Source organism: Amblyomma maculatum, chromosome 10 (genome assembly GCF_055883805.1).
Source record: "Amblyomma maculatum isolate TAMU_Amacu chromosome 10, ASM5588380v1, whole genome shotgun sequence".
Taxonomy (NCBI): Eukaryota; Metazoa; Arthropoda; class Arachnida; order Ixodida; family Ixodidae; genus Amblyomma; species Amblyomma maculatum.
Genome location: NC_139353.1, coordinates 42583806 through 42609975, shown reverse-complemented (window position 1 = coordinate 42609975; position 26170 = coordinate 42583806). Strand labels below are relative to the sequence as shown.

At 43.6% G+C, this 26170-nt stretch overlaps 1 long non-coding RNA gene across 1 annotated transcript; it reads left to right on the top strand.

Annotated features, from left to right (window-relative positions):
* Positions 1 to 266: 266 nt before the first annotated feature.
* On the top strand, positions 267 to 14897 carry LOC146176283 (uncharacterized). Its single transcript, XR_014701173.1, has 4 exons — positions 267 to 381; positions 13276 to 13296; positions 13402 to 13422; positions 14879 to 14897. It is a non-coding gene; the product is annotated as an uncharacterized LOC146176283 (long non-coding RNA).
* Positions 14898 to 26170: the final 11273 nt, after the last annotated feature.

Below are 26170 nucleotides of genomic sequence, written 5' to 3'. Positions count from 1 at the left end.
TCTTATGAGTCGAAATAAAACGAACAAGAATCAAGAGAGAGCCTCAGTTCTCTATCCAACGTTTCGATAAGGAGACTTGCGTTCGTCGGCATGGGTCTTCGCCCCTTGTCCGTTTTGTTTTACGTAGTCAACTACCGTATGCAGTGCCAATTACCATATGCAGTCCCGCCTGCATATGGTAATTGCTCTTACGCGGATCCTGTAACGTGTAAAAAAAAGCTAAGCTTTCCAGGGTTATAAAAAATATGTGATCATATTTTTGTAACGAGACAACTTGCTTCGTCGTGTTCCTGTTTTCCGAGTTTCTTGTTTGCTAATACCGAGAATAACTGTGTTACTTGCTTTTGTCCAAATCAGCGTCCGGCATATCCACAACGGGGCGTAAGTCATGTCTACTGCATTCAACATATTTCCGCACAAGGTCAATATTAGCGAGTCGATATTTCCTGTCACCTTAAACGTTTTACGTAGAAAGCCACGCCACACGTACCTTAGCGGTTACCGTGTTTGCGTTAGCATTTTAATATTATGTATACTCACCACCTGTTTCGCCGTATGTACTAAGTGTATCTTCAGTAAGTATATAATTGCATGCAAAATATTATGTTGAAAAAGAATTTTCACAGCTTTGTATTCGCTAGCGAATAAAACGAAATATTCATACGAAGCTAAAAACGCTGGTCGGCATTTCCGCCGTTTAGACCCGTTCTACCTGGAAATAACAAAGCTTCTTGTAGTTTTTCAACGACAAGCTGTCTCGCAGCATTTCACAATGAGTTGGTAAGAATCTCTGCTGTTGCGATTTACTTTTAGGTAAGTTTAGTTTAGTATTATAGGGTTTGGTGCCCCAAAATGACTCAGGCTATATGGGGGATGTTGTAGTGAAAGGCGCCTGGAGTGCCTTAAAAAACAGCTGCATCACTTTTCGAAGTTCGTGATATTTAAGAATTCAAATCTACATAGGCTGTAGATAATGCATGCAAAGTGTTTTTGCGCTAACATTCAAACTGATGGCGTAATCATCAATTAAACCTCTAGCTTCTCCTCACACACTGAAATTTTGCGGAGAAGCTTGGTGATGACGTCACTGACGGTGATATTCCTGATGTTCGTTGCCTTCACCCACGCACTGTTGCGCTTTTTCTGCCGGTGCTAATCAACATTTTTGGGCTTTGTTTTCGGCAGCCTTGCTTTTATTTCTTCAAATCAAGTGTGTATATGCAGGTACCGTCAATGACAATGACGTCATCATGCCCCCCCCCCCCCCCCCTTCGCTGTGCAGTGCTGTGAAGCCTGATAGCCGTCGCGGTTTTAATCGTTAACTGCGCCATTGTTTCAAATGCTAGCGACAAGATATTTCGCACCCTTTAAGTGGAATTTAAAATCATTCTACCGCTCGGAACTCATCGAAATCTAAAATTGGTGTGCACTGACATCGCACAGCACATGGGCACCTTGCCTTCCGCTTCCACCATAAAGCGGCCACCACGTTCTTGACATCAGCAGTCAAGCGCAGTCACCGCTAAGACGCAGCGGCTTGGTCGATTGATTTTTATATTCATTTTTTTTTAACTGCTGAGAGATGCTTTGCTGTGTTCCACTTTTTGGTGTTGCCTGCTTGATAAGTCACAGAAAATTGTCTTATATATATATATATATATATATATATATATATATATATATATATATATATATATATATATATATATATATATATATATATATATATATATATATATATATATATATATATATATATATATATATATAAACTTATGCCTGTTTGTCGGTGACAATGTATCAACCTTTTCTTGTTTCTTTGTACCAAATATCGCTGCTCATGCCACAATTTATGCATCCAGGAAATGGTAAGCCATGTCTGTTTGTACTATTCAACACTTTTCGGTGGAGGCGAAAAGCAAGGCGCCCGTGTGCTGTGCGATGTCAGTGCACGTTAAAGAACTCTAGGTGGTCGAAATTTCCGGAGTCTTGCACTACAGCGTCTCTCATAGCCTGAGTCGCTTTGGACGTTAAACCCCACAAACCAAACCAAACTATTCAACATAGCGCAAATTTATTGACAGCGGTCAGATATTGAGGCTTCCCTAGTTACAATGAGTATTTCCTGGTGTTTTAAATGGTCAATGTCAAGGACAAGGGTGTATATTCGCCGAACGCTTTGCAAATGTGAGTTAATTCCGCACAAAGAGGGGAGCGCGAGTTTCAGATGGGCGCCACTCTCGTCTTCATTGGCGTTGGGAGCAGGGCAAATGTGCGAACTCGTATTCCATGCTCCGGCACACCGCACTGCTAATTAAGCGACCTTTCTTTTTATGTGTTCAGAATTTGTGATACATCCCTAATCCGCAAACATTCTGGTTGCTCATCGGAAAGAAATTATAGATTGCTTCAGTATAAAACTGTGAGCTTGCATTAAGAAACTTTAGTCCGCTGGACGGTGTAATGATACCGAGTAGTACGTAATGTCGTACATTGATTTTCAACTTAGTCACCATGCTTATGCTAAAACGGCCGTCTGTACGCGAAGGCATCGTTGTCAGAAATCTTCAAGACTGAAGCGAAGTCATGACAGCCTGCTATCGCTTGTTAATCGCCTATACCACCCCACGGCTTCTTCGATGTTTCTAATTGATTGTAAATCACAGTTGTGCCGGGTCGGTACTGTCTATATAGACGACCTCAACACACTAAGCCCCTCGTAATAATTTCCTAACAGCTTCATCTTCCTTTTGAGACTACGATGGCGTGCTTCTTGGTTTCCTTAAAGAACAGCAGTAAATGATTCCAGTTATTTCCAATAGGGTGGCTGCGAGATGCCGCTCGCAGAAAACAAACTGAATTTCGATCACAAGCCGCCTCCTAAAACTCGGAAGATACGGTAGGACTGCCCATTCATTCGCGCATGTTCCTGCAGGCCCTCAGGAGCAATAAGCAGGCATGCCTATAGCCTTGATGGGCGCTCACTGCAGCCCGGCGAAGAGTTCTAAAAAATTGAAACCTATGTAAACCTATGTACAACGTGTGAAAGCACTAGTTTGGCGCAGTTTGCCGGGGTAGATGTATATACCGTCACTGTCTTATCGCTCGCTGCTGTTCACGCGGCGTGGCGCGGTGCATCGCATCCCCCAGCCGCCGACAACATCCGTTAGAACCAGGTTCGCTATTTATTTCAAAGAAGGCTGAATTCACCCGGCTCACCATGCGAGCTCATATTGTTAAACCACTCGACACATACGTCACTGCTAACGTCACACACAGTCGTTTCATGTAAGCAAGCGCAAAAGCAAGTCATTTTAAAGTCGAGGCTTCACACACATCTCCTGTTTTCGGTTTAACCCTTGTTGCTTTCACTCCTAAAGGCAGGTTTTGCTCTGTCGTGGCAGAGCGCTTTGCTTAGATACCGTCTATAGGGTGTCTCATATGCAGAAATAGTAGCAATAAGCTTTATTGATCTTTTGGAACAGACCGACCGCGGCCCTTAGCCCGCCGAATCTTCTCCAACCACCCAACCTATGCGGCAGCCGCCGTCTTACTATCTCACCATCATGAGAGAACTATTATCTCAGCTTTGCGCTAAACTTTGTTATATTGCTGTACACGCATCCCGGCGTATTCCCCGTCTCGTGTTTCATCTATGCCAGTCTTGAACAGTGCATATAAATAATCCGTGCGCTGTATGCTTGTTTCCGCCGCGTTAGATTAAGATTTGTGCATTTATTGACGGAGCTGTTGTAGCGGACTGTAGACTTTAAGGTTTCGTACGTTTTGTCTCTGTTGGTATAAATATTCAGTTTTCTTATGTGTTCAAAGCGCAGTTTAGTTGAGCTTAGGTCGACAGACCTAATGAATTTTCTGGGCCTCTAGGCTCAGCAGAGGGAAAGCGGGTAACCGCGCGCGCCTTTAACCCACCGAAAGCGGAACTTGGGACAAATTCTATCGAGAATATGGGCTGGGCCAACTTCCGCATAGCTCGGACGTCGGCCTTGCAACCAGTGGTTTCCTCCTCCTCAGCCTCTGAAGAAACCACTGAAAAATAGGCGATTCACAAGCGATATACAGAAGGTTAGCAAACCGTCACGAAGTGCCTTCTGGGGCTTCATCAGCATAAATTCAATCTATGCCGGCATCAATGCCTTGAGGTATAGCATAACAAATATTTAGACGAGCATGACGGCTAGGCTGAAAAATATGTTTATGGAATCAAGGTTACGCATGCGAATTTTGAGACCTTCGTTCTTGAAAAACCCTGGTATTTGTCGTGCTGAACAACCGCAAGAACAAGTGATCTTGCAGCACATACAGATGGTTTTCAGTTATATGTGTGTCATAAACTAGAAGTGTTTCCGGCAATACAATAAAAAGTAAAAATAATAAATTGCTGCTTTTTTTAGCCAAGTATAACTGCATTAGCTATAGTTGTGTTCGTTTTCTAATAGCTGTCTCTCTCATTTCATGTAAATCAGCGCCCCTACACATGTTTCACGGAATGCGTAAGTTGTGCGTGCTTGCGCTGTGGCCGCGGATATTTCTCGATAACGCGAAAAATTGTGTTCAGCTCTCATCATCGGAAACATCACTCGGAGACAATATTGTCACGCAGTGGTTATAGGCGACAAATGAGGCGACTGGAGTTGCGCTCAAATGAACTCTCTATTGACTCTCACTTGCGCCCGAAAAAAAAAAAAAAAAAAAAGCGAACCGGCGGCAGCGACAGCATCAAACGCGCTCGCTGGTCGTAGAACAGAGAATGTCCGTTGCGTTAGGCAGTGGTCAATTTAAAGTCGGTGCAGAAACATCGAGAGCTAAGGGGTACTGGAAAAGTCTGGAATAATACGGAAGCAGCTGTGCTTGCCTCCAATCCTTCAAGGCTAATCTCGGCGCATTTGACGCAACAAAGAAAATGATAGAGCCGCGTTTTCGCGGCACCAGGCATGGACAAACAAAGAGCACAAGGCAAGAAATAGAGAGGTGCAGCTACCACGCCTTCTACGACATGCGGTGTATACATTCAAATGTCTGCTTCAGATCCCCCAAGTGCGCAACTATACGCTCCAAAAGGAATCTTTGGCGATAGCTTAGGTATGCAGCTCACTAAATCGAAAAGCTGCAGGTGTGGTAGTCGGCCCCGCGTGTCAAATAATCGGGGGATGCGTAAAATATTGAGATGTGTCAATCCTAGTAATTGATGATTTGTGTGATAAGCGATGACAAGTTAATCAAATCATTGCATTTAATTGATGAATTAAAGAAATAAAAAATTGAAAATGGAGTTCAAAGGTGTCAAAATGTTCATAATGAAAAGCCAATGCTTGATTGTGCTATTTAGGAAGATTTAGAGCACGTACTTGATCAGTTCAATAATTTAAATTATTTAAAAAACGAAAAATGAGCTCAATGATGTCAGACTGCTCAGAATGGAAACCCAATACAGTAAAATATCACTTAAACGAACGCCCCTTAAACGAAGTATTCAGTTGTACGAACTTTATTAAATCCCCCCACCAAAGCTCCATTGAATACTATGCAAACGCCCTTCATTTTAACGAAATTAGTTATTGCTCATTTCAGTTCTACGAACATTTTTCGCGACGTCATTCTGTGTCTCTGACGTTATATTTAGCACTTCAACAAATACAACTCGCACTTTTGGGGCATATTTTTACGTTAAGAACCACTTTTCATTAAAGTGTGCAGAAAGGTGGCCGTAATTTAGCTTTAAACTGAATTGGCTCGACAGTCATAGCCAGCCATAGCGAGAGCATCAGCTCTACTAGGCTCTTAACTACAAGAAGGGTGTACGTTTGCATGTTGGTTAACCATAATCTGCTTGGAGAAAATGAAGGCCTTTGCTTCCCAGCAGACCATTGTACTGGACACGGTTCACGGTAGCTTGCACAGAGCGATTTAGTTGAACACTACAGGTCTAATTTCGTAAGGGCTGCAAGAGGTTACAGCATTCTTTGTTTGGAAATGAGCGCAGTGACAAATGGGTTGAGATACGAATTGTACATCCGATGTTTCTCGAAGCTAGTGGAATCAACCTTTCAAACGCTTATTTCAATTCAGCGAACTTTCATTTTAACAAATATTTTCCTGAGGTCCCTTAAGTTCGTTCGAGTGAAGTTTCACTGTATTTGCTGAAGCTAAGTGTCCGTACATGAAAATGAAATAATAAAATTGAAAAACAAAAGAAGCTAAATTAACAATTACAAAGGAGAAAATGTCATCCGTGAGTGCGAAACGCTATCGCGCCATAGCCTTAGCAATGGAACTTTATCGTATTATTTATTTGTTTATTCATTTAACGATACTACCAATCTCGCAGGAGATAATAGCATGGAATGATACACAAGTAATACATACAAACTGGAACGAAAAGTTTGAAAAAATAATAAAATAACAAGCCGTGTTATGACACTTCAATATGCTTAATTAGTGCCGCCCTAAGTTTTTTCTATGCAACTTGTTAGTCTTTTAAGGTCAGCTTACTTGAAGGCATTAAACCTTTCTCGTAAAATTTTTGTCTTTTTCTCCAGTCAAAATGCCTCGGTCCTTCATGCTCTATTCTTGCTTTACAGATCCGGACACTAGTAAGATACGCCTTTTATGCATGCTTGCTTCTTCCATAACCGGCAGCGTTCGCATCGGTTCCTCTGAAATGACTCCTTCGAGCCTGGCTTGGGTTCAGAAGGATACCAGTGTAACGAGTTTAATACATCCAGCCCTTACCAGTTCAGCAAGGGAGTAATTACTCATTGGCATCCACCGAAGCGCAGCCTTACGGCTACAAAGGGAATCTATACAGCTTTCTTAGAAACTTCGCAGTTAAGGAAAACTCGTCCTGACGGATCGAACCCGGGACCACCGCCTTTCCGGGGCAGTCGCTCTACCAACTGAGCTAACCAGGACGGTCAGCACAGCAGATGGTAGGGCGAGAGCGAAATAACTTGAAAGTGGGAATCGTGTTGGTCGGATATTTGGTGGATGTCAGTGAGTAATTACTGCCTTACTACGAATCTACTCCACCTTAGAGGTTTCCCCTAAATATTCGAAAAGGTCGTTAATAATGCGTTGTCAATGGAAGCCCCACTTAAAGAATATTCAGCGTCAAGTGAAGTGTCAATTTTCCGCCTGCCAGTAGCATGAGGAAGGTGGGAGGAAGCGTTCTTCCTTGCCATCTGTAGTCTTAGAAGAGGAGAGAGTGGAGGCTGTCATGGAAAGAACCTTGAAATGAAAAGGGACTTACTAAGCAAACATGAAAATTACTAAGCATGATTCAGCAAAATGACACAGCGAATGATGCCATGACACAACGAGTTCTGGAAAAAATGAATCGCCATCACTTAGATCAATGCAGGCGCATAGTTAAAGAATGCTTCTTTCAGATTTTGCTTACGTAAATACTAATGAGGAGCATATTAAAGAAGCATTTGGTAGCTTCGACTCTCCGCTGCTGCTGCTCTCGCTGTCGCGTATATAACCTCACCATAGCTTCCAAAGCTGCTGTAGACCAGTCGTCTCTTCGCATCCTCCCTCTATTTCCCATCGCATTTTTATTCTTCTCTTGCTTAATGGCAAACAGAAAGAGTTTTCTCTCTCTGCTTCGCTACCTGTCCACTGTAGCAGATAGCTGGGGGCTCCAGAAATTCGGAGGATCACCTCCGAAACCACCAGTTAGATAGACAGCTTTTTCACGAGGTGGACAACGCCGACTTTGTCATCGTCATACTCATGTTTGAAGGTGTGGCCTAGAGGACGAAAAACTATCATTGCTAGACAAAAGTTGCGCGACCTCAATCGGCGTTGCAATCGTTTGAGCCCTTCACGAAATATATAAGGCTTAACACTGCAGCACTATTACTCACAGGCGTTGATTGTTTTCGAGGGTCACCGAGTATGTAAGAGTTAGGCCGACATACGTTACTGAGATGTTCAATACTTTTTATATCGGCTGTATGACTTCGCATTAGTTTTCATTTCACTAATATTGAAAAAAATTCTTTTTTTTTCTTATCGAACGCCTCGCGGTGATTCATAATCGGTTAATTAAACGCATATTTATTGAGTATAAAATCCTGACAAATAAACAGTCACCAACTCGGCTTCCTTATGACGCAGCGTCTGAAAGATAACATTAGCGTCTGCGAGAATCACTTTCCAGAGGTGTGCTCTGTCTTTGATCTGTTCAGCTCAGGTCACACTTATGAGATGGTTCCTTTGATATGGAAACGAGTGTTCAGGCTTTGCCCATCTGGTTTATCGGGCGACAGATCGACAAATGCTGCCAGCTCATGACCGCGCCCATTATATGAAGCTTAAGTGGCCGGCACATTACAAAGGTTGTCCGCTAATACTGCAATTTGAGACCGGTTTTATGTTCGGTATCAATGTTATTTCATCTTGCCCTCTCACCATAGGAGCACGCAAGAACTAACCCGCTGTACAAAGTCGTCCACATTTAACGTGAACACGCGAGCGCGTGGCCGCTCTCTTCAGAGCGTCAGTGCGTCCGACCCGACAGCGCACGAACAAAATGACAGCATATATGTGCAACCATGGAGGAAGGAAACAACTTAGGAGAGGCCCTTGCCATTCCCAATGCATTGGAGAAAGTGTGGCGGAAGTGACGTCAAAATTTAGGGTCAGCCAAGTCAGGCCATTAGCAACGGCATCGCTGTTGCTATGAAACCTCAGCCACTAGCAACAGCGTTGCTAAGGGCCCGAAGTACGTGAGCGTCGCGGAGATAGAAAATGCGTAGGGTAAAGGAGGAAAAGAGAGATTGCCGCGTCCGGTCGCGGCGCGGCAATGACGTCAAAAAGTGACGTCATGGCCTCTCCTAAGTTCTTTCCTTCCTCCATGTGTGCAACAATACCTCCCAGTCCCTCTGTATGCCCCAACTTAATTCGATGAGCGGATGTGTCGGACGTAAGTGACTCCTGCATGCCCTGAGGAATATGGAACCTTTGAATACCGCCGTAACATGACTATTCGTGGATTCAAAAATCAGTAGTGGTTTGATGCTGCCGAACCTGAATACCGAAGATCGAAAAGCAATGCGTAAAGATGCGCGGGTTGCATGGTTGCATAAATTTATTTTATTAGTGACGGTTTTCGCACACGGTGTAATACGATTTTAAATCAAATCGGCCGAGGTGAAATTCTGGTTCGCCCCGCCGGGGTGGTGCAGTGGTAAGACGCCCGACTACTGTGCCGGAGTTCCCGGGTTCGAACCCGACCACGGCGGCTGCGTTTCGATGGAGGCGAAACGAAGTGGCGTCGTGTGCTGTGCGATGTCAGCGCACGTTAAAGATACCCAGGTGGTCGAAATTACTCCGTAGCCCTCCACTACGGCTCCCCTTTCTCTCTATCCACTTTCACTCCCACCTTCATCCCTTCCCTTACGGCGCGGTTCAGGTGTCCACAGAGCAAGTGTGACAGATACTGCGCCTTTCCCTTCCTATGAACCAACCAACCGAGGTGAAATTTGGATGTTGCCGTCAGGTTCGCCACATTGAAATTAGGCTAGACATCATGATCCAAATCGGCTCAGGTCAATTTTTTTGGTGGCCCAGGCCAATTTTGGAGGTCGCAATCATAATTGCTGTATTCGAATTAGGCTGGACATTGATATTGGACCAAATCGACCGAGCTCCAATACTGGGGGAGGCCCGGGCCAAATTTGTCGGTGATCTGGGGTAAATTTCGAGGTCACGATCGTGTTCGCAATAGCCTGGATATCAATTTTGGTTCAAATCAGCCGAAGTCATATTTTGGGGGTTGCCCGGGCCGACTTTTGGCCAAATTTGGAGGTCACCACCATGCTCGTCATAGCCGTATTACGCTGGGCATCTATTATGGCGAAAATCGACTGAGGTCGCATTTGGGCGTTGCCCAGGCCAAGTTTGAAGGTTGCGATCGCGAATTAGGTGGGACATCGATTTTTGTGGAAGTCGGTAGATATCAAATTTAAGGCTTGGCCAGAGCCAAGATTCGGGGTGGCCCAGGTCGAATTTGAAGGTCACTACTGGATTCGCCATAGCCGAATAAGGCTGGACATCGATTTTGGTCTGAATCGGCCAAGCCGAATTAGGCTCGACAATCATTTTGCTTCAAATCGGCCGAAGTCAAATTTTGGGTGCGGCCCACGACAAATTCGGGTTGGCCAGGGTTAATTAAATTTGGGGTTCACCATCGTGTTCGCCATAAGCGAATTAGGCTGGAGATCGAATTTGGTCCAAACCGGCAGAGGCCAAATTTTGGGCTGGCCCGGGTTAAATTTGAAGGTCACCATCCTGTTTGCAGTAGCTGGTTGTGTTGAACATTGATATTTTCAACACATGGCGACGGGCCTGGAAAACCCCCCTGCCGAGGCGATGGCGCACGTGAGTAGCGACTACATTCCTTCGTTAGAGGTCAAATCCCGGCGTCATTTGCCCTTAAGGAATGGTAGCAGTAGAGCTACGCTCTAAAATTTTGACCTTTAGAACTTAATCGTAACCTGACCCCAAGCGAGTTAGGTTTTTACCTAAATGTAGCAATATCTAGCCACTAGGAGCAGTTTAGGGTGAACTTTCTCAACACAAGCAGCTGTATGGGCTGTGTGTGCGTGTGCATAAGGTTGTACGAAGAGAGGAAGGAAAATGCATGGCCCTTGCCTGAAGATTATTAACGCGTCGTCACTACCGGCATGCCGACACTGGGGAGAAACGTGGAGAGGAGGACGGGGGAGTAAATAGATAGGATAGAGTCGCGCGCAGCCGCAGTCGGGCCCTCACCCGATTAAGACGATCTCCCCCTCCACCCTTCCCCACGTCCCACTTCCCCATCCCTCGGACACCAAGAGTGCCGCCGCGACATTAGGCCGGCATAGCCCGTGTCCGCCCCCCCCCCCCCCCCCCCAGTTAATATCCCAAAGTCCCCAACCAACCAACATCCAGGGGGGTGTCTTAAAGGAACTGCAGGAGGGCCCAGGTCTTTGGGCCGGTAGGGCAGAGATCTAGCTCCCCCGCTTCGAAAGGGGAAGCCTTGTTGCTAATAAACCGCCTTCGGGATAGTTCGTTGGACAGCAAATGAGGCACACTCACAGAGGGGGGTCAATGGATCCCTCTCGTTGACCGCAGTAGGAGCATTCCGCAGAGGGCGCCAGACCTTTTTCTGCGAAGGCGTGCCCCTGTCCATGAACCTCTCAAAGTGGGGCGAACGAGGAGGGATCTGTCCTGCTTGGTGACCTCCCTGGAGAACAAAGATATGGGGGTGAGGGGAGGGGGGGGGGGTGAAATGCCTCTTGCCATTCTGTGGTCTGGGTGCTCGAGCAGGAGATTGCTGTCGAATTATACTCCTGGCCACGTCCAGGAAAGTCACATCAGCAGGGCATGAGCTGCCCTCGTGAGGGCATTGGCAGCTTCATTCTCCGGAACACCAGCATGGCCAGGAACCTATACCACCCAGTGCCGACAACCCCAGGAAGACAAGTGGACAATCAGTAGGCGGCGCACCATGGGTTCTGTAGGAGCTGGAGGGCAGCATCCGAATCTGTGAAGATGTCTGCCGTTCGCACTGCTAGAATGGCATCGAGGATGCCGGCGGAAAGATGAATGGCCGCTAGCTCTGCTGTGGTTGAGCTTGTAGCACAAGGGAGCATGGTTCGACTCTTTGTGAGCCTTTAAATGCAGCACTATAACCTGCCCATACATTGAGCAATCTGCTTGGATACCATTTAACCTGCCTTTGCATGCATTGGGAAGTCCTGCTGGTACAAATTTCGCTTTATCCTAAACTGGGTAGCTGCCGTTGCGAAGCTCCGAGCCACTGAATATCGCATCAACCTGCTCGTGCATGCGTTGAAGGTTTCTGAGCCTTGGTCTTGCGCACTGACCTGGAGCAGTTAATGCATTCAAAAGTTCTAAACCCTCGAGTTTGATACCAACTTGCATCTGCATGCCTTAAAGATACCTGAACATTTCACCTCTCTCCTAATTTGCTCTGCTATGCCGTTCTGGAGAATGCTAATGTAATGATCCCCTTCCCCCTTGGTATAATGTTCTGCGATGCTTAGTTTTTCTTTGCATCGGCGTACTAAGCTTTGCGTCTACTTTTTTTTTCTGCTAACAGCTGATGCAGGTTTTGACTCTCGGCAAATTTACCAGTTCCCAAATAAACGAATTAATACGAGTTATTTCGTACCAAATCACATTAGGCTAATTTTCTTAAACACAGCCAGATGACGGCTTTAATAGTTAGCTAAGCATGATTTCAATAAAAGCGCACCACTAGGCAATGATATGGGAATCACAGGATAGGCGCAGTAACTCGTGTGTTTTGTGCACCCGTTCTGGACTTCCGCTATAACGAACAAAAAGTTTCAATTTTGCTTTGCTACACATTTAGTTCCAAAGTACAATGATTAGGATCTAACTGTGCAATAATGTTCAGGTGTCATTGTAAAATGTTATACCGAGGTACCTTTTTCTTCCCCTGCAACAGCATCAACATACCGTAAGAGCCTTTTCCGCAGCACGGCTGTGCTTGTTCTGCATGGCGCCTCTGTGTTTCCTTCCTTCGGTGTCGACGTTCAGGTGTCAGTGAATTTTTAAAACGAAGTACCTCTTTAAGCGATAGCTTCGAGAGGTATACCTAGCTCTCCTGTGCTCGGAGAGGTCTCCTCTAAGTGAGCCAGACGTCAAACAACGAAACACTCGATCGTGGTGTCGCTATGGTGTCGACCCTTTGGTAACAAAGGTCAAGGTCAAAAGTCAAAGCGATGACCTATGACTTGGGTATATGGTTTGGTGTGACGCGATAATTGGCATCACATTGTGATTGAATATATAAAGAGGAGCGCGCAGCGCGCCAGGCAATTGCTGCAGCATGGAGCTCAAGGAGAGGGACGCGCCGTGCAGTCCTCACTGCAGGTGCCGCAAGCTGAAACCACGACAAACTTCTACGCTGATCACCGCAGCCTCTTCACAGCCATAGCCAAGGAAAACCTTCCAGCACAATAAAAAGCTTTGCCACGAGTCCACGTAAATGAAGCTCTAGCGTACACACCATAAGTTATCACCTTTCTACCCCCCTCCCTCATATCTTACGTAGAGAACCAGCTCCGCCTGGTGTGGCAAGCGAACTTCATTTTGAGTGGTTGATTTCTGCTTTAAAATAAAGTGCTTTTATTACTATTACTTATCCGTAGCTATAGACTGCCAGCAATGTTTTCTTCACCGGATCGCACTTTTTTTTTTTCGTTTGCCTTCAAGCTACAACGGGATCAACATATCGTAAGAGCCTTTTCCGTAGCACTTCCGTGCTTGCTCTGCATGACACTTACGTGTTTGCATCCTTCGGTATCAATTAATGCCCACTTTTTTTTTTGTGTTTTCAAGCTACCACAGCGACATCATACCGTAAGAGCCTTTTCTGCAATACCGCAATTGTTGTTCTGCATGGCATATCTTCGTATTTTCTTTCTTCGGTATCAAGGGCCAGTCAATTCCTCTACAAAAGGGAGATGTCCATTTGTTCACTCCGAAGAGAAAAGTAACAGTTATATCATATGCAAGCTTTTCAATTCCGCCCTAGCATAACCTTGTGCAAGTTGCGGAATTTTAAGACCGTTAACTTTCTTTCATCTGCCCCTGCATTAATTGACTTCTGATCTAACCCGGCCTTGCACTCATAAACAATTCCGAGCATTTTATTTTATCACGGATTGTTGCTACGTTCGTATAGAAGAGTTCTGGTGGGTTAAATTTTGCCCTCGCCGACTCTGTATAACCTTTATTTTCGAGCTCCTAATTCCTCCCTGATCCGGCTCAGTTTACTTTCTTAGCACTTCAACTCGAGCTAGAAACCTGGAGCAGCTTCGGTACCTCCAGATGACCTACGAACTCTACAACGGATGACATTCAAACTCGTCAAGGTCAATCTGGAATGAATTACCTTGATTCATGCTCGTCAAGGTCAAACTGGAACTTGTCAGCGACGTCTCGCGTAATGTAGTGTGCTATGATGAACTGATGCATGACCACATGACTTACAGCTTCACTTATTATGTGTCGTAATTAATTAGTCAATTGTGATTAAACTAGACCATACTTCAAGTCATATATTTTTAGATTGCTTTTGTAGAAAGCATTTGCACTAGGCTAATGTCAGGTTTTAATTAGGTACCGTGAATTAGTTAGTTGTGATGAAAAATTGAGCTTTACGACAGTATCGTCATATATCGTTGGATTGATTATACGTCCAGCAAGAGTGGCCTGAACTAATTGCATTAATACTGTTAACTAGTTAGTCGGAATGAAAAAATTGAACTTGCTACAGCATCGCCATTTATCGCTTGATAGCTTATATCGAGTAAAATAGCGCTACACTAATTCCAGGCTTTAATTAGCGACTGGCAATTAGTTAACTGTGATTAAAATTTGAACCTTTAATCATTAAACAGTATAGTATATACTTCATGTCCGTCTTGCTGTAAAACTAACCTGCACCGACGACACGGACTTTTTGTCTCGTCGTTTTTGAAATACAAGTTTGTGAATGGTTTTAAAAATCACCCTGTATATAATTAAAATAGGGAGAGGGGGGGGGGTACCTTTCAGTTTCGCTCAGTCTCAACTTACTTCTGCGCGTGTCAAAAAGTTCTCAGCCTTCTAATATCGAGCCTATTTTTCATCGAGCATGACTTGGGGGCGGGACAATTTTGTTTCCTTCCTAACATATGTATTTGAATCCTTCCTCAAACTGGGTACGAATAAGAAATGACGTAAAGTTCAGTTGTCTCAGTTCGGTTGTAAAATTAAGGCTCTTTTCTTTCGTTTTGTTTAAAAACGGTTCACGTTTGTTCTTTTTTTCTAGTTTCATCGGTACCGCAACGTAAGTTCATTTTTCGGCCACACTGCTTGCTCTTCATGACGCCAGGATGTTTTCTTTCCTCGAGGTCTGAGTGTTTGTATAATGCTGAAAATACCCCCAGAGATGTAAATCTGGCTCCGTTCCCGAGTGCACCAGTTCCTATGGTTTCCAGAATATAGCCGCATGTATATCTCAGACAAAGTTCCTGCTGTAGCGCTACCGACGAAGTGATCTGTCTTAAAGTTTTACACTTACCATACAGAGTAATGCCAACGCTAAATTTTATAGCTTTGGTAGCCTTGTAGTTTTCTATACATGCATACACATGGCCAAAATTGCTTTTCAAACGAAGTTTAAATACATTATTAACTAGCTTTTAAAAATACTCCGAAGACGTAATTAATTACATTGCCAATTACAACCCACAAAATCTAACCATACCACGTTGCACTACATTACAATCACATTTGAAAAGTAATATGCTATAAACCAAGCCAAAAAACCCAATTAAATTTAAGTTTTCTCTACTGTCCGAGCAAAAGTCGAATAAATTAAACACCAGACTCTTTCCAGCCATGACGCAGGCATTGTTGTTTGTTCTCTCTACCCATTTCTATTCCGCTCAAATCCTCGTTTGTCGCTTTCCTTAGGGTCACTACATAGATGAAAAAAAAAAAAAGGCACAATCGACTAAACTTTGGGGGACACTTGAGCATCGTTTTAAAGCCAATGGTGTAACAGCGTTGAGAGCGAGCTTTAGGACAAGCGGATTGGTTAGGGAGACAAGGGAATATTGTGGAGCCAGTACGCATGCGCAGAATGTTAACCAAGGGCGAATCGAAGGCATTGGCGCTCTGAACATTGTTCGCAATAAGAGTGGGAAACACTGTACATGCAATTCGCAACTCGATCAATCCCTAATTACTTATTATAGCGATATCGTAAAAGGCTCCGTTCTCCGGAAAATGCATCGCTGTTGGTATTGTGAGCGAAAGATCCTGGACATGGCTCTGGCAGGTGAAATTTGGTAGGTGACATGGCCGCGGTCACTGATTGGTGGTCGGTTTGTGTGACGTCACGAGACCGTGAGTTGGAAGGTGCTACTAACTCCGGCTTTGCCGTTGAAATGGGATGCTGAAATCGGAATCCAGACTCCTGCAGGGCCCTCGAAATTCACAATTACACCCTGCCTCTATTTAGGCCACACAGGTGTGTTTCTACGGCTAGGCTAAAGGGGAATATTTGTACTATATGTCGGACGGTCTGTCACAAACAAATGGTATCTTAGACTATGTTAATGAGCGTTCGTGTGATAAAATAAGGGAACAAATAAGAATCGCTAATTAGGCGAGTATAGTGAACTGAATGAACCACGAACGAGGATACGCAAAGGGAGCAAGTAAACGGGAGCCATAAATGTCATCGCGCCATACCCTAGTGAAAAAGGTTCTGTGAGGGAATAACCTTATATTTTCTCACACACTCAAATAAAGCATAAAAACTCACATACAAATCGGATAAAATCGCATAAGGTCGCATAGAATGTCACATAATACAATAAATTATCGAAGATATTTTATGATAATGATGGCGCTGTATGAGGTACTATGGTATTTGTATGAGACTGTGGGAGGTTATTGCCTCGAAAAACGTTTGCTCTTTCAGTATACGTATGTTGCCAAAACTGACACGTCACGTAGTAACATGACGTAGAACAACTCTACGGTCAATCAGTGCCCGGCCGTGTCATGCCACCCAAGTGGAAAAATTGCACGGGGCAATAACCTCACATTTTCTCACACAATCTCTCAAATCACACAACAAATCACATATATGTCGCATATAATCGCATAAGATCTCATAGTTACTTGTACATTATCATAAATCACGGGAGATACTTTATGATATTAATGTGCACTGTATGAGATTCTATGCGATTTGATGAGGTTGTGTGAGGTTATTGCCTTGTAGAACATTTTTTTTTTTTTTTTCTGACAGAGCCATGCTCGTTCACAACGTTGACGCCGGATTTTATAAAGAACGCCGCCAGCAAGGTCTTCGCATTAATACGTACAGATGAGAAGTATAGCTATCCCTTCGCATCTTAAGCTACTTTAAGTGGCCTCATAATTTTTTTCAGTGCCATATATATATATACAGGGTCTTGAATATTTGGGGGCTGGGATTTCAAAAATTCCTATCCAAAATCTACTACCCCATTCCAGCTGAAATAACGTTCACAGAGTAGCAAAGTATAGTCTACGTTATCTGATAAGTGATTCAAGATCGGCACTTGCCTATATTTTCCGAAATCGAGGAAAAACTTCTCTCTGCGGCGTGCACAATTTTCGCAGAAGAGAGTCGAAAAGCTATTTTGACATGATGCGTCATCTGTCGATCAGTGAGACAAGCTCCATCCCGGCCTTTGGCGCGCTTGCCTCGCTGCCCGACAGATGACGCATCATGTCAAAATAGCTTTTCGACTCTCTTCTGAGAAAATTGTGCACGCCGCCGAAAGCAGTTTTTTTCTCGATTTCGGAAAATCTAGGCAAGTACCGATGTTGAATCACTTATCAGACAACGTAGACGATATTTTGCTACTTTGTGAACGTTATTTCAGCTCGAATGGGGCAGTAGATTTTGCATAGGAATTTTTTAAATCCCAGCCCCGAAATATTGAAGACCCTGTATATATATATATATATATATATATATATATATATATATATATATATATATATATATATATATATATATATATATATATATATATATATATTTATTTATTTATTTATTTATTTATTTATTTATTTATTTATGCGCACGATGCACTAGGCTGTTGCCAGGACCCTTCACGAATATCTTTATTAACGGCTCGTATTTCATACCTATAATACTGAAAGGATGGCCACAAAAAACGTAGATTTAAATATCGAATTGTAGTGCACCTGCCAGGAAGCATAGTGCGTCGAATGTTCAGATCTATATATGCGCGTATCATTAACTCGCACAACTCCTCATTCTTTCCACAGAGACAACAACGACCAGTGAGCAGAAACTTTTTGCTTTTGGTTCGCTCAGATAATTACTTTTCTATACTTAGCTTCAGTGCCATAATTGTTTGAACTAAATTCGATACAATACCTAAATCTCTTCCTTCTTTCCACAGTATCACCATCGACCGGTGAGCACGAGTTTCCTGATCTCACTAGTTTTCAGCTTTTCTTTCATAGCCCTAACTTCGGAGCTAAAATACGTATCAGTCAGCTTAAGTTGGTAGCAGATCTTCGGGGGCGCTTGAACGTCATTAACATATTCAACTGTGTATTCTCTCCACAGCAGCGTCAATGGGCAGTGAGTAGAATGTTTTTTATCTGTCTCGTTTTTGGCATTATCTCCCGCCCATATATACAGTTCATATCGTTAAGCTAAACGTGGTAATATTCGCGAGCGTTAGCCCAAATTTAATACCGAAGTCGAATAGCCTCCCAGTTAAAACACGATAGCATGTCATAGAAGTGTTCGAGCGAATTCGCATTTAGTGCCGGTGCGGTAATACTATGCAGTAACCGGTAGCCGAAACGCGCACAAAGGGAACAGGCTTTCCGGAATGCCACACGCCCCCTGACAGCAATCAAAACTCACCCACTCACCTGCAGGGTTAAATTTCACTGCTACACATTCGGACGCCGTTCGAGCTGCGCAAGCCGCCATTTGCCGCGACGCAAAGTTCCCGGGGGAAGCGCTGACGCAACATCGCCCAACCGCCCGACAACGGCCGTGCACAATGCAAGCTTTACCAGAGCCAACAGAAAAGCTGCGCTGACTTGTAGTATATCACGCCTTTTCACGCCTTCTTCAACGGAGATAAGAGAAAAATATTTCCACAAGTGAAAGGGCACTGACGTCTACTAGCTGTTCGCACGTACCACGGCTGCCAGTTACAATTATGCGATGCGTGAAAAATTTGATTGGGAAATTGCGTGTTCCGTTTTTGTCCGCACCGGTACACGTTGTGCGCAGAAATCACAAGGCGAAGACATCGCCGAAAATAGATTTTCTTACTGTTGCCAAGAAAGAAAGCTGGCTCACACCACCTATATAAGCACCCTGCAATGAAGTTTGCTATGGCGATCGCCGCGCCGTATCACACAGCCTAGTGAGAAGGGCAAATACTTTTAAGGCGCTTTCGTAGGGCCTTTTTATGCCATCTGCATCAACTTACAAGGATCAAATTGCACACTCTTCGAAGCTTAAATGGCGTATCAGATAACTGGGCTACCTCGAGAGCGCCTAGGCAAGGACGTTATCTGTCACATGCGTATCAGTAACAGTGATGAATATGCTCGGTCGTTTATCACGAACCGAGCGACAAACAGCAACATTTTTTTATGCGAGCTGCAGAACAAATGTAGCTCCGCGTAGCCAGTGCAGGTTCCCTATGGGAGTTTCTGCGGAGTTTCTTAAAAGCCGCTGCAGCCACCGTGGGTCTAAAACAAACATCTTTTTACCATCACAAATGCCCAAATATTCAATATACTTGCTGTATAATGCAATAAACGAGCAGAAAGACACTCGAGTGTAATATGTCCCTTAAATTAAATATATATATATATATATATATATATATATATATATATATATATATATATATATATATATATATATATATATATATATATATATATATATATATATACCAAAATGAAATCTTGGCCACGGTCAATAGTAGTGAAAAATGAAGACCAACGTGTGAAACAGTTTATTGACGTTTCGGCTGTGGAACAGCCTTCGTCAGAATGTCGGCACTGAAATGGAAGTTACAGTATTTGTTCATACCGGCCGGCCGATATTCTGACGAAGGCTGTTCCACAGCCGAAACGTCAATAAATTGTTTCACACGTTGGTCTTCATTTTTCACTATATATATATATATATATATATATATATATATATATATATATATATATATATATATATATATATATATTCCTTGGCCTCGCCGACTGTTGGCTTCTTTCCTTGATGTATTATAACGAGCACCCTCATTTCCCCTTCATTTATCTGCTTGTAGCTTACGGGGGTCTCGGTTCTGGCAGTCTTGAAGCCATAGGTAGCGTAAGAGGGTTCTAGCACAGCTTTCGCCCTCGCTCTTGATCACGTTCTACGTGACGCTGGCGGTAACAAAGGACGTTCTACGTCCGCCGCTATGGCTGAGGGTGGCGCTGGTGAACACTCTCAAGGTTCGTATACAGACAACATAAATACCCAAGCAAGTAGCAGGGGGGGGACAGCGGCCGATGTAGCTCAGTTGGAAGAGCACCGGACGCGTTATTCGGAGGTCGTGGGTTCGGTCCCCACCATCGGCACGTTGTTTTTTCTTCTACTTTTCTTCTACTCTTCTACTATTTCCCCTAAGCAGATTACATTACTCATTTCTGTGATTATCCGAGTAAAAATTTAAAAGAAAGACATAAAACATAATCCCCAATGCTTTCCTTGGCCTCGCCGACTGTTGGCTTCTTTCCTTGATATATTTGATATATATATATATATATATATATATATATATATATATATATATATATATATATATATATATATATATATATATATATATATAGAGAGAGAGAGAGAGAGAGAGAGAGAGAGAGAGAGAGATGGCCTTCTCTCGTATATATTGGCCAGGCAATGCAGACCATCGAGAACAATTTTTGCTTAACAAGCACACTTTTATAGCAAGTATTTAAAAGATGTTATCGTTCAAGCAATCTTAAGGGGAGAGGTTACTGGCCAGCTTAGTGGCATCACTCTTGGCGACTAGGGGAACGGGATGTAAGAGGGGCGAGACGGTAGGGGTCAGCGAATTTCAGTCGCCGCCACAAATGCACATGACATCTATGTATGTGCAGGTCTAAATAACAGGGCTCAGGCCCAGTCAGAAAAAACTACAGAAAAATTTTCTTTCACGACAGAATTTCTGTGCGGTTTTTGATGGGAAACCTGTTGTGACAGCAGAAAGTTCTGTAGTAACAAGAGCAATTTCTGTAGTTACAACAGAAAAGTGCTACAGAAGTACAGACAACAGAAATATACTACAGAAAAACTACAGAACTGCAGAAAAATGGGACGTCTACAACAGAACTACAAAATATTTTGTCGCATTTTTGACACTGTTCTGTAGTTTTTTTGGGTACTCTTCCAGAACATTCAGGAGAAGCCGACGTACGAAAAGTTGCTTCCGAGCCGGGAAGTCCAGATGCACTTCCGTATAGGCGAGGAGACCAAGGTTTCGATAGCCAGTCTGGAGTCGAAGACGGTGACGGACAGATGCTGGGCATGCCAGGAAGAGACGCCCTATCGCGTCAGTGTCACCGCAAGAGCGGCAAGATGAGGAGGCCGCTCAGGCGCAGGCGTACATGTGGGATAATGTCCATGTACAACCGATGCGGAGGCGCAGGAGGAGGGACTTATCCCTATGGGGAAGTTTGTCTGACAGTCACTGGAGATATTCATCTGCTGAAACCTTGTCACACGCTTCTTTTTTTTTTTTTCCCTCTCGGACACCTGGGGAGCGTTCATGCCGGCCGGCTGAGATGTCCCCCTGAAGTGGAGACGGACACCATTGCTTACGGAAGAATGCGAATAAAAGGGTTCAGCTCATTATGCGGTTATCTTACCAGAGCCTTTTTTCTCTGGTTTTCTAGGCGATATGGGATACACCTTTAACTGAGAGTTACGCGCAAGACTTCTTCCTCTTTTCGCGCTCTTTTGACTGCCGTCGGAACAATATGCCGCGCTTTTGTTGTGCCGAGCGCATCGCTGGTTGGGAAGGTAGCGCGTCTCGTCTCGCATGCGTGAGGCCGTTCGATACGTTCGGGTTGTTTCACGGCCCAATGCTTGGATCGAGGTTCGCTCTAGCGGAATTTGAACCAAGCGAAACCTTATGCTTAGCTTTGCCGGTCTTTTGACTGAGTCTGACCGCAAACGAGAGTTGACAGTCAGCGCAGTTTCGTTTCGTCACAGACCAATACCGGAAGTTTGGCGGTTAGTTAATATTCGTGATGAATTGCAGCGCGAAAGAAATACAACGGACGGACACGAATGCAATGAAGGACGCTTCCCACTTTCCTATCTGACGTTGCGTTTCCTTCGCGAAACAATTGATCACTGGGTAATTTTTGGCTCAAGCAGTTCACTGTAACTAATTGTGTATGACAATCAGATTTCTTTGTGGCGAAATGTAATTTCCCATGACATCGCAGCCAAGAAAACAACTAAGATTGAAGGCTGGGCCGCATGTGACACGAAGACGCTCATGATAAGGAACAAATGAAAATTCTGACATATTTTTGAATAATGGCATTCCTTTCTTTCTTTTTTCGTTCCCCGTTCTAGTCTCACAACAGCGGATGCCTCCTCGTAAGTTACTCCTACCATTTTTCCGTGTGCCATCACGTAACGAGCAGATCACCGTTTCTTTTCTCACGAAAGGCGTTCGTTGCTAATTAACTTCTTTAGCGGGTACGCCGAAGAGAGAACTCTCATTAAAGAAAATCGGTGATGATCGAAGTATGCATGATTTCTAGTCAGAGTCTGATGAGGCTGATTTGTAAACAACTCCTACAGCGCCTCGCACCCAAATAGAGCCCGTTCCCCTTTAGATGAGCTACTCCGCATCCTTACCTTCTCACAGTCAGTCAGGATAACTCGAATAAATGTGGAGTCAGATTAAGGTCCGAGAGAATTATCGTCTATTCGCGGCCTCATCGAGTATAGACCAGCATTTTAGCGTACGGGTGGGGGATAATTAAGCAATACAAGATGAGGGCACAAAGCTCATATATCATGAATACTTGAGCACTTATGGGGGCTTACAGAGCGCCTCGATGACCAGCGCCTCGGCTGGTCGAATAGCGGCACCATAAAAGGCTTACATTGCGGCGTGACCAAGAAGCGGCCAATAAGATCTGTCACCGTTTGCCGCCTCTATCTTCTGAAGAGCGTCTTTTTTCTTTTTTTGCTCTGCCTCTTCATCGAACTCTAGAAATAGTACACCTATAAAATTACCAAGCAGCAGGCAGCGAACCCACCGTCCACCTAACCTGCAAAGCTTAACCTGCAGTTTAGGTGTAGGGCTAGTTCGCTCCTTGCTGGCTCGCTTTTTCTCTTCTAGCCAGAGAGCTGTAGCGACAAGAATACTCATCATCTCGAGTCATTCGTGCTACTTTCATAAAGAATTATAAAATTCCATCAAAACTACCATGCTGTAAAGCGCTTTACTTATGATTGTAAAATGAAATATTACTAAGAACTGGATTGAAGATATTGTTAAGAACGGGCTATTGTTCGGTATTATGGAAAACCAGAGACGTGCTTTTCGATACGATTAATGTTGCAACTATGTATTCTTAAATGTAACTTATTATCCTTAATTAAAGAGCGTAGTAGATATGTGCTGAAGTATCCTACAGCGCTTCTACGTGAACACTGTAAGGGTGAACTGCAAACTGCAGTTAGATCACTTTACGTTGCTATGAATAATTACACTGCATCCACTGCCTCACGAAAGCTTCACGTTTTATCAGTTTTCACAAAGTTAATCCTGACGGCCCAAGTTGTTGTGAGGCTTGCATATAAGTCATGCTATTCTGCTTGCTTTAACGCCTCTGTTTTTATTGCATCCCGACTAAGTAATTATTGTTATTGTCTGTTCCATTGACAAAACGTTCTCATCTCTTGTCTTGCCGCAGCCGAGTTGATGCCACAACTTCTTGAGGGTAAGTATACAAAGTGCTAGAGCCTTCTCAAGTCCGTTAGAAGTAGAAGAAAGTCAACAGAAGTAATGTGAATTAAGCCCCGAATTGAACGAATAAATAATTACAATGCAATAATTATTTAATAATTATTTTATTATATTATTAATCAACAAATAATTGCAAGGAATGCTATTGCACGTTAGGCATACTATGCACTGAGATGTATTAAAAGCTTCAGTGAAATAACTTCTATGCGAAGAATGCAATGGCGTCGTGTGAATTAAGCACCGAATTGAACGAATAAATAATTACAAGACAATAATTAATTATTTATTATTTTATTAATTTGTTAATCAACAAATAATTGCAAGGAATGCAATTGCACGTTAGGCATACTATACACTGAGATGTATTAAAGTAAAAGCTTCAGTGAAATAACTTCTATGCGAACGGTAAATGACCTCCTACCATGATCTGAAGAATGCAATAACGTCGTTCAGCTTAAAAGAAAAGGCTAAATGCAAGATTAAGCCGCAGAAAAGGGGTTCCATGTAGGTCTTAATTATCTTCCATGCCGGACAGGTTCGAAACTTACCGCCCCTTTTTTTCTATCGTGATGAGTTTGCATTCTTTTTCTATACTATTGCAACGAAATGGTAGCGCGCACGCGCTTCTGTGCACGCAGATCTAGATCAAATTTAGCAACGTTAAAATTGATAATTACTGCCGTGGTGCATACAGAAATCATTACTTCTTTTCAGTGGAAATGAAGAGACAGTAAGTTTGTTGTTTTTCACCGCCTCTCTCTCTTACTCCATCGCCTTCATGTTCTTGTGCGTCTGAGACCTCAGGCGTGCGAACGCTCACAGACAACCCTACTGAAAACCCAAACGTTCTACGAGGCAATAACCTCATACAATCTCATATAACCGCATAGACCCTCATAAGGTGCACATCATTATCATAAAATGTCGTACATTATTTATGATAATGTACAAGAAACTGTGAGACCTTATGCAATTATATTGGACTTGTATATGATATCTTTTGTGAATTGAGTGAGATTGTGTGAGAAAATGTGAGGTTATTGCCTCATACAACTTTTTCAGTAGGGAAGCGTCCAGACTTCGTCTAAACTCACTACAACGAAAGAGTTTATGACGCAATAACTCACATAGCGAAAGAAACAGCCATTTACCACCAAAGCTCCCATAGAATGACTAATTATTTCCGATATAGATGGTGGTTTATGACGCAAGAAAGCTACATACGACAAATAAAAGCCACACGGTGATGAAGAAGCGTACAAAAAGCCGTGTGTATGTGTCTTCTTCAATGTGGCGTTTATTTGTCGGCTGAAGCCCGTGTATTTGATTACTTGTTTTTACGGGATACAGCTATCGTATAGAGCGGGGTATAACTAGCCTGCATCTCCATTTTGCTCTGAGTGGATGTGTAACTGTTCGATGCAGCAGATTTCGGCCGTTCCCTAACCTCCTCTCTAGTCATGACCCACTTCCAGCGTTCCCTGGTCCTCTCTTGAGTTCTTGTTTTCGCAGCCTAGTCACACAGTTAAAACACTTTGTCAGCGCGCCTAAAATGCTTAACGGTGTCGGTCACGGAGATGCCTCATGACCAAGAGAAGTCTATACAAACAATTTCTGCTGTCAGGAAGGCCGCCATTATCAAAGAATTCGATCACTCCTGTGGCGGGAGGCTCTCATGAGAAGAAATGAATGACAAGACATGCGAACAAGTGTTGTGGCTCACGTGCTTGTGAGCTAAGCAAACAGTAACTTCATTAAGAGCTCTGCAGACCGCGCTAGCAATCACACGAGCTGCTGAAGACACGGGGCACGCTTCCGCAGAGCTTATATATTCGATTACGTAAGGATGGTGTAAGCATAAGTATGTTCGAAGACGCGGTGGATACTCGGTGCACGTGTTGGATCGCGCAGCGCGCTTCGGCGACCCACTAAACGCCGGCTACGTATCGCCGTATAACGAAGCAACGGCTATAACAAAGAAATCGAGAGGACCATTGGACTTCGTTATAACCAGGTTCAACTGCATTACCAATTAGGTGCCTGGTAAAAAAATGAATCTCAGCGCTTTCCTGCATTTCCCCACTGTGCTGCTCTATTGGCAACAAAAGTTTCCTGATAAAAATATGCGGGGAAAAATTTGAGGAACGATTAATGCGTGAAACCTGCGTGCGCAATTGTATTTTTGCCTTAATGTTTTTACGGTTAAAGCTTTTGCAAATGAAGGTTTCGTTTTTGCTTTTTTTTTGTAATCCTGTCGCATCCAAACATCAGAAAATGCGTCGATTCATTCCGTATTTCCTTCGGCTGGTTCGCTGAACATCCCGCTGTAATCACTCTTTCAATGACACGCATATATATCGGGCCGATAACAACAAACATGTCTGTCGCGGCCAGATAGGACCCGAGCGACGAAGAAAACTTGAAACGCATGCACGCACAAAGCACGCAAAATAAAGACGACACCGCAAGTCAGGGTTGAATAAACTCTC